The sequence below is a fragment of the Neoarius graeffei genome, chromosome 20 (genome assembly GCF_027579695.1).
Source record: "Neoarius graeffei isolate fNeoGra1 chromosome 20, fNeoGra1.pri, whole genome shotgun sequence".
NCBI classification, from domain to species: domain Eukaryota; kingdom Metazoa; phylum Chordata; class Actinopteri; order Siluriformes; family Ariidae; genus Neoarius; species Neoarius graeffei.
In genome coordinates this window covers 9,043,508-9,058,331 of record NC_083588.1, presented here as the reverse complement: position 1 = coordinate 9,058,331, position 14,824 = coordinate 9,043,508, and the positions used below count along the sequence as shown (strand labels likewise).

Here is a 14,824-nt window from a genome sequence, read left to right as displayed (position 1 = left end):
TTCCTATGGAATGATAAACGATTACAATTTATAATTAATATTAACCTGTGTGTTGCCTTTCTATAGTAAACAGACCTGCAGTTTAATTAATTAATTGATTAATTAATCAACACCTTAATCAGATTCAAGAATTCAACATAACTGTGGTATCAGTGCATTTCATTCATCTTTCAGGATGTTTCTTTATTTTGCTCTTTAAATGACATCAGAGAAGCTTCATCACAGAGAGTGAAGAGCAAACTCCATCATAAAGACAGGGTGATAAATGACTTAATTTCCCACTGATACTGTATCTGACTGCTTTCGCTCTTTTAAACCATGCCAATACAAATGCTCCAATCTGGAATTCAGACTTCCTTCATTTGTATCGCCTCCCCATGGGAGGCCTTTTTACTGACAGCAAGAACATTTGAACCTTTTTCTTTAAAATTTCTCCTTCCAGTTCTGGATATGGGTGGCATGGTGGTGTAGTGGTTAGCGCTGTCGCCTCACAGTAAGAAGGTCCGGGTTTGAGCCCTGTGGCCGGCGAGGGCCTTTCTGTGCGGAGTTTGCATGTTCTCCCCGTGTCCGCGTGGGTTTCCTCCGGGTGCTCCGGTTTCCCCCACAGTCCAAAGACATGCAGGTTAGGTTAACTGGTGACTCTAAATTGACCGTAGGTGTGAATGTGAGTGTGAATGGTTGTCTGTGTCTATGTGTCAGCCCTGTGATGACCTGGCGACTTGTCCAGGGTGTACCCCGCCTTTCGCCCGTAGTCAGCTGGGATAGGCTCCAGCTTGCCTGCGACCCTGTAGAACAGGATAAAGCGGCTACAGATAATGAGATGAGATGAGACTTTTGTGCCTCTAGAGGGCAGTCTGTGCAAACTCAACCATCTCAACCTGTTGCTCTCTGCACATTCAGGCCATTTTTCTTCTCACATCCTGCTGTGAATCATGACCCTCAGATTAAACAGAATTACATCCAGCATATCAGCGACCTGTGCTTTGTTGATCAGTAGATAAGGCTCTTTGTCCTGGAGAACCTGTTTTCATGGTAAATTCATAAGGATTGAAATGAGGAAGTTGATCAATAGTCTAATTTTATACAAATAAACCCCTGTTTAAACTTTTCCGATGAAATGTGAATCTGTATGATGTTGCAATGTATAAAATCATATCCTTTTTTTTCCATTCAGAGACATTCGAATGGTTTAAAGGTTCTGTGGATGATTAAGGGTTCTCAGCTTCTAAAAATGGTTTTACTCTCAACTCTTTCTAACAGTGAAACATTCTATTGTCAGGTTCCACACAGAACCTTCTAATCATCCACTCATCTCTACACTGAGCAGCCTGTGGTTGTGGGTTTAATCCATCCATCGTGCTCATGGACACTCCCTATTCAAATAGAGTCGGGTATAAACAGCATGTTCTTGGCTCTTCTAGTTTCCAGTGAGCTGTGTGATAGATAACACTCCCATACACTTTAAATCTGGCTGAAGCAGAACTCAGAGAAGGATGATTTTAGGACAGTGTATTTTATTTGGACTCATTTCATGTAAGTTTCAGATTTTTCATGAGATTATTGGAAGGAAAAAGAGCCACTCTGTCTTGATAAACATTATAACATGACCGAGTTTTCTCTTCTCTTCCAGATTCTTATGGACAGTCCCTGACCTCCTCTGCTTCTGTGGTGAAGAGACCTGGAGAGTCAGTCACTCTGTCCTGTACTGTCTCCGGATTCTCAATGGGCAGCTACTACATGAACTGGATCCGTCAGAAACCAGGACAAGGACTGGAGTGGATCGGCTACATTGATACTGGCACTGGCACTGGATTCGCTCAGTCTCTGCAGGGCCAGTTCTCTATCACTAAAGACACCAATAAAAACATGCTGTACCTCCAAGTGAAGAGTCTGAAAGCTGAAGACACGGCTGTTTATTACTGTGCACGAGACTCACACTGACACAAAAGACTCCAGAGCTGTACAAAAACTAACACAAGCACATCCTCATGAGCTGTAAATATTCCCTCCGCAGGAAACTGAACCCCAGAGTCATTTTTTATGAACATCTTCATGAATATTCTGCTTTTCATTTTGCTTCAAGTCCTCTGAGTGGCGCTATTTCTCTACTTTGACAACATCTGCCCCACATGTTGAGGTGAAAATGACTGAGAGAAGACTGATGTCCAACAGTGTGTCTGGAAATATGTTTCATTTAAAAAAAAGAAAGAAAGAATTGTCAGAAAAGTCCAGTCTTGAGGTGTGCATCAGGAGGGGAATCAGCTCTAATAAAGTCTCAGGAGCATGTGGTCAGATATGAAGCTTGTGGGAGCCACAATAGACTAGAAACATGAACGTGGCAGGGTATTGGGAGCTCATGTGATGCTGCTTGACATGTTTTCTGCTTCATCCTTGTTCACATCACTGTGGTTTCAAGGACTAATGTGTTTATATTGTGGGAAAAAGAACGAACAGAATTTGTGAGCAAATATTATAAAATAAAAATAAATGCAGACATGGGCAGGAGGGGAATTTATGTCCTCAAGCACAGATAATAATTATCACCCTAAATATAGTATCTAATCCTTGTTGCAAGTTTCTCTGTACAATTCCCTCTATTATTGATCTGGTATTGAAGTTGGTAAAGAACTTTCTGTTATGGAAAAGATTTGTTCCATTAAAAAGCCACACATTCTCCATTCAATGAATCTCCTCCTCATGATTTAAATAACTTTTAAATCCGTTGTCCTCCCATCATCAGTAGAAAAGCTAATACAAATGTGAGGGCTGGATATCGCTCTATTTATGTGGTCTGATGGTCTCTTTTAAACTTTGGAGAACAGAGAAGACCCCAGGACAAACAACACACACCAAGTTTATTTGTACAGCGCTTTTAACAATAAACATTGTCGCAAAGCAGCTTTACAGAATTTGAACGACTTAAAACATGAGCTAATTTTATCCCTAATCTATCCCCAATGAGCAAGCCTGTGGCGACGGTGGCAAGGAAAAACTCCCTCAGACGACATGAGGAAGAAACCTTGAGAGGAACCAGACTCAAAAGGGAACCCATCCTCATTTGGGCAACAACAGACAGCCTGACTATAATATTAACAGTTTTAACAGATATAACCCTCAACTGTCCTCATGGGGCCGTCCTTCACAGGAGTGGGGCGATAAAACTCCGACCAGACACAGGGCACCAGGATGGATCAAGCAGGTCCGAGGGGCAGAAGAGGCCAGCATCTCAATCCCAGGATCAACATGTAACTCAGAGGGACAGATGGGGGGGGGGGGGGAAGAGAGAGAGAGAGAGAGAGAAAGAAAACACATTGTTAGGTATGCCCTAAAAATGACAAGTATTAAATCTGTGTGGTAGGCTCGCAGAGACGAGAGTCTTTACATCAGGCATAACACACAATGGCATGTTAATATGGTAAAAAATATATCATGACCTGCTCTGGCTGGATGCTTGATTGGGTGATGGGAGCACACTCCTCAGCAATGATGAGATGCAGATGGGATCCTTAGGCCTGGCCAAGACAATTCAGTTACATTTCACCGGGTCTGGGACATGCGACAGAATGTCTGACGGCCGATTCCCTGCAGGCTACGATAGCCAGTCGAGGTCCCCACCGTCTCCACCAAAAGATTTCCTCTTGACTCCATGTAACTCAGAGGGACAGATTTGGGGTGGGGGGGAGAGAAAGAAAACACAGGTGGTTAGGTATGCCCAATGTCACCTGAATAAGTAGGAACAGTATACATATTGCACCGAGTACAAGCAGGGACTCCGGCAACTAACTATGACAGCATAACTAAAAGGAGAGAGCCAGAAGGTAACACAGGCATGAGGGAGCCCCGGGACATAAAGCAGCCAGCCACTACACCGTCAACAAACTCGAGTGAGCAAGCGAGTGGGGACTGACAGCATCCATACATCCCAGTTTACCAAAACACTCTATGTCTGAGGACCCTCCAGATCTACTCCTTTACCTCATAAACACCATTAACAAAAGGCTTGACTAAACAGATATGTTTTCAGCCTAGACTTAAATGCTGAGACTGTGTCTGATTCCCGAACATTACTTGGAAGGCTGTTCCATAACAGTGGGGCTTTGTAAGAAAAGGCTCTGCCCCCTGATGTAGCCTTCACTATACGAGGTACCAGCAGATAGCCTGCACCTTTTGATCTAAGTAGGCGTGGCGGGTCATAGAGGAGCAGAAGTTCACTCAGGTACTGTGGTGCGAGACCATTTAGTGCTTTAAAGGTCAATAGTAGTATTTTATAATCAATACGAAATTTGATTGGGAGCCAATGCAGTGTGGATAAGACAGGCGTGATGTGGTCATATTTTCTAGTTCTAGTAAGGACTCTTGCTGCGGCATTTTGAACTAACTGGAGCTTGTTTATGCACTTATTGGAACATCCAGACAGTAAGGCATTACAATAATCCAACCTGGAGGTAACGAAAGCATGGACTAGTTTTTCTGCATCATGCAATGACATTAAATTTCTTATCTTTGCAATATTTCTGAGATGAAAGAAAGCTATCCGGGTGATGTTATCAATGTGAGTTTCGAATGAAAGACTGGGGTCAATAATCACTCCGAGGTCTTTTACTGCTGCACGTGAAGAAACAGAAAGGCCATCCAGAGTTACTGTGTAATCAGAAAACTTACTTCTAGCTGTATGTGGTCCTAGCACAAGTACTTCAGTCTTGTCAGAGTTAAGCAGAAGGAAATTTATAAGCATCCAGTGTCTAATGTCCTTAACACATTCCTCAATTTTATTAAGCTGGTGTCTCTCATCAGGTTTTGCAGAGACATACAACTGTGTGTCATCAGCATAACAGTGGAAACTAATACAATGTTTACGAATAATATCGCCCAGAGGTAACATATATAGAGAAAAAAGCAGTGGACCCAAGACAGAACCTTGTGGAACACCAAACTTTACCTCGGTACATCTAGAAATATCACCATTTATATCAACATACTGATAACGATCAGTTAGATAAGACCTGAGCCAGGAGAGGGCCATTCCCTTAACTCCCACAACATTTTCTAGTCTATCCAGAAGAATGGAATGATCAATGGTATCAAATGCTGCACTAAGGTCAAGCAACACAAGTAGCGAGACACAGCCCTGATCAGACGCCAACAGTAGGTCGTTTACTACTTTAACCAGTGCTGTCTCTGTGCTATGATGAGGTCTAAATCCTGACTGATACATTTCATGGATGTTATTCCTATGTAAATATGAGCATAACTGCTGTGCCACAGCTTTTTCAAGGATCTTGGAGATAAAGGGGAGGTTTGATATTGGCCGATAATTGGACAGCTGACAGGGATCAAGGTCAGGTTTTTTAATCAGGGGTTTGATAACTGCTAGTTTAAAGGATTTGGGTACATAGCCAATCATAAGAGAAGAATTTATTATTTTTAGAAGCGGTTCAATTACTCCAGGCATTATCTGTTTGAATAGATGTGTCGGTAAGGGATCTAGTACGCAAGTTGAGGCTTTTGATGTAGAGATTAATGAAAGTAATTCAGTTTCTTTTAGGGGAGTAAAACATTTTAACTGATGATCTGATACAGTTATATTGTTAACTACAAGGTCACTTTCATTGTCTAACCTTAAATTAGTAGTTTGAATTTTTTTGTCGGATATTCTCAATTTTGTCATTAAAAAAATTCATGAAGTCGTTGCTACTACATACTGCAGGTGTGCATGTGTTGATAGTGGACTTATTCCTGGTTAATTTTGCTACAGTATTAAATAGGAATCTAGGATTATTTTTGTTATCTTCTATTAGGGAGGAGAAATATGTTGATCTCGCAGCACTAAGAGCTTTTCTATACTTTAGGAAGCTCTCCTTCCAAGCTAATTTGAACACTACCAATTTTGTTTGACGCCATTTACGTTCCAATTTTCGAGTGGTCTGTTTTAATGTGCGAGTGTCATCATTATACCAGGGTGCTAATTTTTTGTCTCTGACCATTTTCCTTTTTAGAGGAGCTACATTATCTAAAGTATGGCGGAATGTTGACTCTCAGCATTCAGTTGCCTGATCAAGTTCTGCAGGGGCTGACAGTGACCCAATCAAAGTTGACAGCTCTGGGAGATCATTTATAAAGCTCTGTGCAGTAGTTGACGTGAAAGTACGTTTAATACAGTAGCGTGGTGAGGTGCATATATTATTACTCAGACATGTTTTGAATGAGATGAGACAATGATCTGAGATAACTTCAGACTGTGGAAGTATGACTATATTGTCTACGTTTAATCTGAATGTTAGTATTAGATCAAGGGTGTGACCACCATTATGGGTCGGTCCTATGACATTCTGCTTAATCCCGACTGAATCTAAGATGGACACAAACGCTGTTTTTAAAGGGTCTTCTGGGTTATCGAAGTGAATATTAAAATCTCCGACAACTAAAGCTTTGTCTAAGGAAATAACCAGATCTGAGATAAAATCTGCAAATTCAGAAAGAAACTCAGAATATGGCCCCGGGGGCCTGTAAATAATAAGCAATGGAATTAACTGGGTAGACTTATTTTTCGAGGCTACATACATTATATGAGTATGAAGAACTTCAAATGTATTACATTTATAACCAGGTTTGTGTGTTACACCTAGATAATCGTTATAAATAACCGCGACGCCTCCTCCTCTGCCAGTTAGACGAGGCTGGTGTATATAACTGTATCCAGGAGGACTCGCTTCATTTAATGCTATATATTCATTTGGCTTAATCCATGTTTCTGTTAAACACAGTACATTAAACTCCTGATCAGTAATGAGTTCATTAACCATTAGCGCTTTAGATGTAAGAGATCTAATATTTAATAGCCCCACCTTTAGATCAAAGGTGCTGGCAGCAGCTGTACAGTCAGTCTGATCTAATTTTATATTGATTAGGTTACTGGAACAAACTCTCTGAAAATTTCTACCTTTTTGTTGAGCTCGGGGAACAGACACAGTCTCGATGTAGTGGGCCCTGAGTGACGACTCTGTGCAGCTAGCAGACAGTTGGTTTAGCCTGTTCGTCTGCTCCCTGGCCTTGGCTCTGGATTGTCAGAAATTAACTAGGCCTGTTCTGAGACTATGACCTATGCTGCAGGAAATGAGAGCAGCACCTTCCCGAGTGGGATGGATACCGTCCCGCCCTAACAGGCCAGCAGTGCCCTCAAAATTAGCCCAATTATCTATAAAGCCCACACCTTGTTCTCTCCATCTCCACTGCTCCTGCTGGCAGCTGCTTCCTGTGAGTGCTTTATCAAATTCATTAATTTACTACAATGACAATTAATGTGCAGCGTATATTGCGTGAGATATCACCATGTGTTTTCCTCCACAGATGTGCATGGTGAGGAACTGACTCAGCCTGCTTCCATGACAGTCCAGCTAGGCCAGAGTCTCTCCATCCACTGCAAGGCTTCATAGTCAGTCACGAGCGAAGGTATGTCATGGATGCGACAACCTGCAGGAAAAACTCTGGAGTGGATTGGACACATCTATCGTGGTGGGAGTCTATATTCCAATGAGAAACTAAAAACTACGTTCAGCACCTCCAGAGACACTACTACTAACACAATAACAATTAGAGGACAGAATCTGCAGACTGAAGACATAGCTGTGTATTATTGCACTCGCTCTCCACAGTGAGACAAATAAACAACATCCCTGTACAAAAACACCTCATGCAGTGTCCATTGTAACAGAATGTCTTCATGGGGTGGCCTTGGGCTGAATTCCCCTTGAGCAAGGTGCCTAACCCCTAACTGCTCCCCGTGCATTGTAGTATGGCTGCCCACTGCTCTGTGTGTGTGTGTGTGTGTGTGTGTGTGTGTGTGTGTGTGTGTGTGTTCACAGCTTCAGATGGGTTAAATGCAGAGGATGAATTTCACTGTGCTTGAATGTGCATGTGACAAATAAAGGCTTATTCTTCTTCTTCTATTGAAAATGTGTTATAGATCCAAGTCAAACTAAAAAATAAATAATCCCACAAATTACAACAAAGTTCCATGTTAATTATTTTTTCAGTAGTTTGGAGCATAGATTTTAAACCCCTGTGTGACATCTTCATTATTGCTTCACATTCTGCACACTATTATAATCACATCACTAACAAGAAGTTGTTGTAGTATAGTATCATTCAGCAGCAATAATCACCTCAACCAATTAGAGTTTGTGTATCATGTGTGAAAAAGTGTGAGAGCATTTTGTCATGACTTTGAAGAGAAGTAGAATTTTTCCATGATCATGATCCCAATATCCTCAAGCATTGATAATAAGTATCATTCTAAATTCAGTATTTAATCCTTATTGCCTATATCACTGATCCTTGAATATTTGATTGAAATTATAGGATATGATAAAGAGGCTTCTGTTCCATGAAAAGCCACACATTCTCCATCAGATGAATCTCCTCCCCATGTTTTAAATACATTTATGTGGAGCATCCATGATACAAGTGTCTGTGTAAATTATTTTGAAATGAAAACATATTCGACCAAGCACTGTTCTGTCAACCTTGTAGCTGAAACTACTGTCAGAGCTGCTGTTCTAAAAATGTGAGAGTCTGCAACATCATGCCCACCATACAGATCAGGAAGTTCCCCAATCAAAAGCCCTGGATAAACAGTCAGGTATGACGCATGCTGCATGCTCACTCTCTTGCATTTCGATCAGGCAATGAAATGGAGTACAAAGCGGCAAAGTATGGACTGAGGAAAGCCATTACAGCGGCCAAGAGGCAGTACAGAGAGAAGCTGGACAGCTTCTATTCTACTGCTGACCCCGGGCGGATGTGGCATGGCCTGCAGCACTTCACAGGCTTCAGGACCACCACCAGCACCATCAGCTCCACACACAGCCTGCCGGATGACCTCAATACTTTCTACACCTGCTTTGAGACCTCCAGCTACAGCACAGAGAGGAGGCACACACACCTGCACCAACCCCCCCCCCCCCCCCCCACCATCAATAGTCTCATCAGGCCAGGTACACAAAGCTCTGGGGAAGATCAACCCCAGGAAGGCAGCAGGACCAGACAACATCCCTGGGCGGTCCCTCAAAGTATGTGCCAATGAGCTGGCTGATGTTTTCACCGCTATCTTCAACCTTTCCCTCAGCCAGAGCACCGTTCCCTCCTGCTTCAAGACCACAACCATCGTCGCTCTTCCCAAGAAGAGCCCACCCACCTGCCTGAATGATTACAGGCCGAAAGCACTCACTCCAATCATCTCAAAATTATTTGATTGAGTGGTACTGGCCCACATTCAAAGCAGTATACCAGACCCCCTGCAGTATGCCTACAGGCTCAACAGGTCCACCTCAGACGCCATCACTGCTGCCCTCCGTTATACCCGTTCCCACCTGGAAAACAAAGACTCCTACATCAGAAGACTCTTTGTTGACTACAGTTCTGCCTTCAACAGGGTCATCCCCACAAACTCACCCATAAACTGTCCACACTTGGTTTGCACCCCACCCTCAGTGACTGGCTCTGAGGTAAATAAGGAAAAAAAAAGGTAAATACATTACCTTTATTTTGTAATATACTGTTTTTTTTTTTCTTTTTATTTTGCACTATATTGGCTTAACTTTGTAAAATTTCTTCCACCTATTTATTGTTGTAATTTGCACTCATGGTGGACGGCAAACTAAGAATTTCATTGTGCAAGAGGACATGTTCCTTACTGTGCATATGACAATAAACACTTTGAAACACTTTGAAACTTGAATCAGTTGGTCACAGAGATACGCAAGTGTTTAGTTTTAAAACCCAAGTCTTCAAGGTCATGAGATGCATTTGATGCAAATTCTTCGCTGATGTCTCTTATATGAGGTTGGTGAGTGTGAGTGTGTGTGTGTGGTGAGGAGGACAGCAGCTGAACAGTTTAATTCACTTCAGTTTTATCCCAAACAATGATGCTCTCATCAGTGCTGCTGCTGCTCACAGCTGCATTCTGTAAGTCTCCATGTTGGCTGAATGAGTTTAGATTTCATACCTGGTTGGGCAAATGATTTGATGATGTTTTATTGTTGTTGTTCTCAGGTGGTGTTGGTGCTGTGGAGCTCACTCAGTCAGCCTCTGTGCTTGTGAAACCTGGAGAGTCGTTCTCCATCTCTTGTAAGACCTCAGAGTCGAGCTATTGTATTACCTGGATACGACAACCTGCTGGGAAAGCTCTTGAATGGCTGGGATATCTGTGTAGTGGTGGTAGCACGAATCTCAAAGATACAGTGAAGAGCAAGATCAGTTTCAGCCAGGACACATCCAGCAGAACAGTTTATTTAAGAGGACAAAACTCTCAGACCAAGGACATGGCTGTGTATTACTGTGCCAGAGACACACAGCACTACAGACTCCGTGCAGCCCTGTACAAAAACATCCCTGTTCATTTTCATCTCCCTGCAGTCCACTTGTCCCCAGGGACGCCTGGTATAAATGAGCTCGCAGGGCTCAGACCCCTCTGTATTTCAAAGACAAAGGGAAATCAACATTATATTTCATCTTTGGCCTCAACATTAAATAATTTCTTGTCCTGAGCTGGATATACAGTTAATCCATCATGAATAATCTGTCAATCCATTCCATTCCAATCCATAGTTAATGTGAAGGAGGTGAAGTGTGACTGCAGCATTCAGACTCTCCAAAGGCCAGGTGATATGAATATCACAGTTTATGATTTGAACATAATGTCTGTCTTTGGACATTGAAAGTTTGGCTTTAACAGCTTTAATGATGATCATATTCCAGTTCTTTAAACTGCTCTGATCAGTTGGAGGTAAATCTCCTCGTCTACAGATGTGATGGAGCTCAGAATTTGTGCCTCTTGTTGCTTGGAAAGTACAGTTAAGTCCATATATATTTGGACACTGACACAAATTTTGTTTTTTTACTTGTTTACTGAAACATATTCAAGTTATAGTTATATAATGGACATGGACATAAAGTCCAGACTTTCAGCTTTCATTTGAGGGTATCCACATTTAAATTGGATGAAGGGTTTAGGAGTTTCAGCTCCTTAAGGTGCCATTCCACCATTGGATGTATTCTTTGGCATAAAATGCAATATATTTTGACAACATATATAAATGGTATCACTAGATAGAGAAATCTTTTAGCTTCAAAATGATATACCGGTATCAAACATAATTTTTTGACAACGACAAGTATATTAATTTTGCGACCAAAGTCACCTACCCTTTTAATTTCCGCACGTGATGTCATCGGCAGGTTCCCCTGCTTGTGTACCACGTGACGTGTAATGTGGCACATATCAGCAATGGCGGATAGAACGCGATAAAAATTATACCAATAAATCTAGCTAACTGAAAGATTAACTCAAAATTTTTCGCAATTTTTTTGGCCCCCATATACGAGGAGAAATGACTCTCTCACTTTGGGGGTTTCCTGGTCTAAAAATAGACCGACACGTGGTACACAAGAAGGGGAACCTGCCGATGACATCACGTTTCACTACCGCGCGGAAATTAAAAGGGTCGGTGACTTTGGTTGCAAAATTAATATACTTGTCGTCAAAAAATTATGTTTGATATATCATTTTGAAGCTAAAAGATTTCTCTGTCTAGTCACGTTTTCATAAAATATATTGTATTTTATGCCAAAGAATACATCCAATGGTGGAATGGCACTTTAACATGTGCCACCTCATTTTTAAAGGGACCAAAAGTAATTGGACAATTGATTCAAAGGCTATTTCATGGGCAGGTGTGGGCAATTCCTTCGTTATGTCATTCTCAATTAAGCAGATAAAAGGCCTGGAATTGATTTGAGGTGTGGTGCTTGCATTTGGAAGATTTTGCTGTGAAGAAAACATACGGTCAAAGGAGCTCTCCATGCACGTGAAACAAGCCATCCTTAAGCTCCGAAAACAGAAAACAAACATCCGAGAAATTGCTACAATATTAGAAGTGGCAAAATCTACAGTTTGGTACATCCTGAGAAAGAAAGAAAGCACTGGTGAACTCATCAATGCAAAAAGACCTGGACGCCCACAGAAGACAACAGTGGTGGATGATTGCAGAATAATTTCCATGGTGAAGAGAAACCCCTTCACAACAGTCAACCAAGTGAACAACACTCACCAGGAGGTCGGCGTATCAATATCCAAATCTACCATAAAGAGAAGACTGCATGAAAGTAAATATAGAGGGTTCACTGCACAGTGCAAGCCACTCATAAGCCTCAAGAATAAAAAGGCTAGATTGGACTTTGCTAAAAAACATCTAAAAAAGCCAGCACAGTTCTGGAAGAACATTCTTTGGACAGATGAAACCAAGATCAACCTTTACCAGAATGATGGCAAGAAAAAAGTATGGCGAAGGCGTGGTACAGCTCATGATCCAAAGCATACCACATCATCTGTAAAACACGGCGGAGGCAGTGTGATGGCTTGGGCATGCATGGCTGCCAGTGGCACTGGGTCACTAGTGTTTATTGATGATGTGACACAGGACAGAAGCAGCCGGATGAATTCTGAGGTATTCAGAGACATACTGCGTGCTCAAATCCAGCCAAATGCAGCCAAACTGATTGGTCGGCGTTTCATAATACAGATGGACAATGACCCAAAACATAAAGCCAAAGCAACCCAGGAGTTTATTAAAGCAAAGAAGTGGAATATTCTTGAATGGCCAAGTCAGTCACTGATCTCAACCCAATTGAGCATGCATTTCACTTGTTAAAGACTAAACTTCAGACTGAAAGGCCCACAAACAAACAACAACTGAAAACCGCTGCAGTAAAGGCCTGGCAGAGCATTAAAAAGGAGGAAACACAGCATCTGGTGATGTCTATGAGTTCAAGACTTCAGGCAGTCATTGCCAACAAAGGGTTTTCAACCAAGTATTAGAAATGAACATTTTAATTACAATTATTTAATTTGTCCAATTACTTTTGAGCCCCTGAAATGAAGGGATTGTGTTTTTAAAAATGGTTTAGTTCCTCACATTTTTATGCAATCATTTTGTTCAACCCACTGAATTAAAGCTGAAAGTCTGAACTTCAACTGCATCTGAATTGTTTTGTTCAAAATTCATTGTGGTAATGTACAGAACCAAAATTAGAAAAATGTTGTCTCTGTCCAAATATTTATAGACCTAACTGTATGTTCACTTCACTCAGTGCACAATGACAAAATAATTTCACAAATTTAGCTGTTTAAATTCATGCTCTGAGTAACATCAGAATGATTTGTGTTCAGGAGTCCACAAGACAACAAATAACGCTGCTCATTAGTTGAGAACCAGCACCATTAGAATGAGGGGTTCAGTGATGTACTGCTCTTCTGGATCAATAAATGAAACTTCAAGATTTGACATTGCCATCATAAACATTAAAAAACAGAAACTAGGATCTTCATACACATGAGATTGATCTCTGTCTTCGTGCAGTTCTCAAGAGTGCATTCTGACCAGGGCTGATAATGATATAAAAGCTTGTTTTTCTCATTATTATTATTATTATTATTATCTCATCTCATCTCATTATCTCTAGCCGCTTTATCTTTCTACAGGGTCGCAGGCAAGCTGGAGCCTATCCCAGCTGACAACGGGCGAAAGGCGGGGTACACCCTGGACAAGTCGCCAGGTCATCACAGGGCTGACACATAGACACAGACAACCATTCACACTCACATTCACACCTACGGTCAATTTAGAGTCACCAGTTAACCTAACCTGCATGTCTTTGGACTGTGGGGGAAACCGGAGCACCCGGAGGAAACCCACGCGGACACGGGGAGAACATGCAAACTCCGCACAGAAAGGCCCTCGCCGGCCACGGGGCTCGAACCCAGGACCTTCTTGCTGTGAGGCGACAGCGCTAACCACTACACCACCGTGCCTATTATTATTATTATTTTGATGTATTATGGCAAAAATTCAGTTTATTTTTCACGACAACCAATATAAGAAGGGACAATTGCATTATTTATTTATTTATGAACCATTATTTTCAACAAAAAATCTTACTAGTAATAATCATAAATTAATTATTTCCCACATTAAATTAATGTTAAATCAAGACATGCGATGTGACTGTGATGAACATCTGCAGAGCTGCACTCAACACAGTTCCTCTGTCATGTTTATGCAAATCTCCGTCTCCTCTTGTAATATTAGCACCGTGCTTATCTCGAGAGGAAGCGGTTCTCATTAGTCCTCGTTCAACACAAACATGTTTGCTTCAGCTCCACTGCTGCTGCTGGCTCTCACCCCCTGTGAGTGTTTGGATCGAAGCTTTATGAGTTCATCTGATCCTTTCAGTTCAACATGTCAACCTTTTCTTTTTCTCTTTTCACAGATGTGTTCTGTGCTACTGAGCTCATCCAGCCAGACTCATTGGTGATAAAGCCAGGAGAGACTTTAACCCTCACCTGTAGAGTGTCTGGAGCTTCGATCACTGATAGCAGCAGCCACTTTGGAACAGCTTGGATTCCACACCCTGCAGGAAAACCTTTGGAATGGATCAACACCATTTTTATGATGGGGATATTTACAAGAAAGATTCACTGAAAGACAAATTTGTCGTCTCTCGCGACATTTCCAGTAACACTGTGACCTTACAGGGACAGAACATGCAGAGTGAAGACACAGCTGTGTATTACTGCGCTCGTCAACCACAGTGAGACAAATCAACAACATCCCTGTACAAAAACACCTCATACAGTGGAGAGGATAACAGAATGTCCACAAGATACAAAACTCATCCGTTCATGTCGAAGTAAAAAATAAATAATCCCACAAAATAACAAGAGAGTTTCATGTTAATTTATTTTTATTCATTTGTGGCGTAGATTTGA

At 41.6% G+C, this 14,824-nt stretch overlaps 1 pseudogene; it reads left to right on the top strand.

Annotated features, from left to right (window-relative positions):
- The first annotated feature begins 14,199 nt into the window (after nucleotides 1-14,199).
- Nucleotides 14,200-14,824, top strand: LOC132869472 (immunoglobulin heavy variable 4-39-like; annotated as a pseudogene).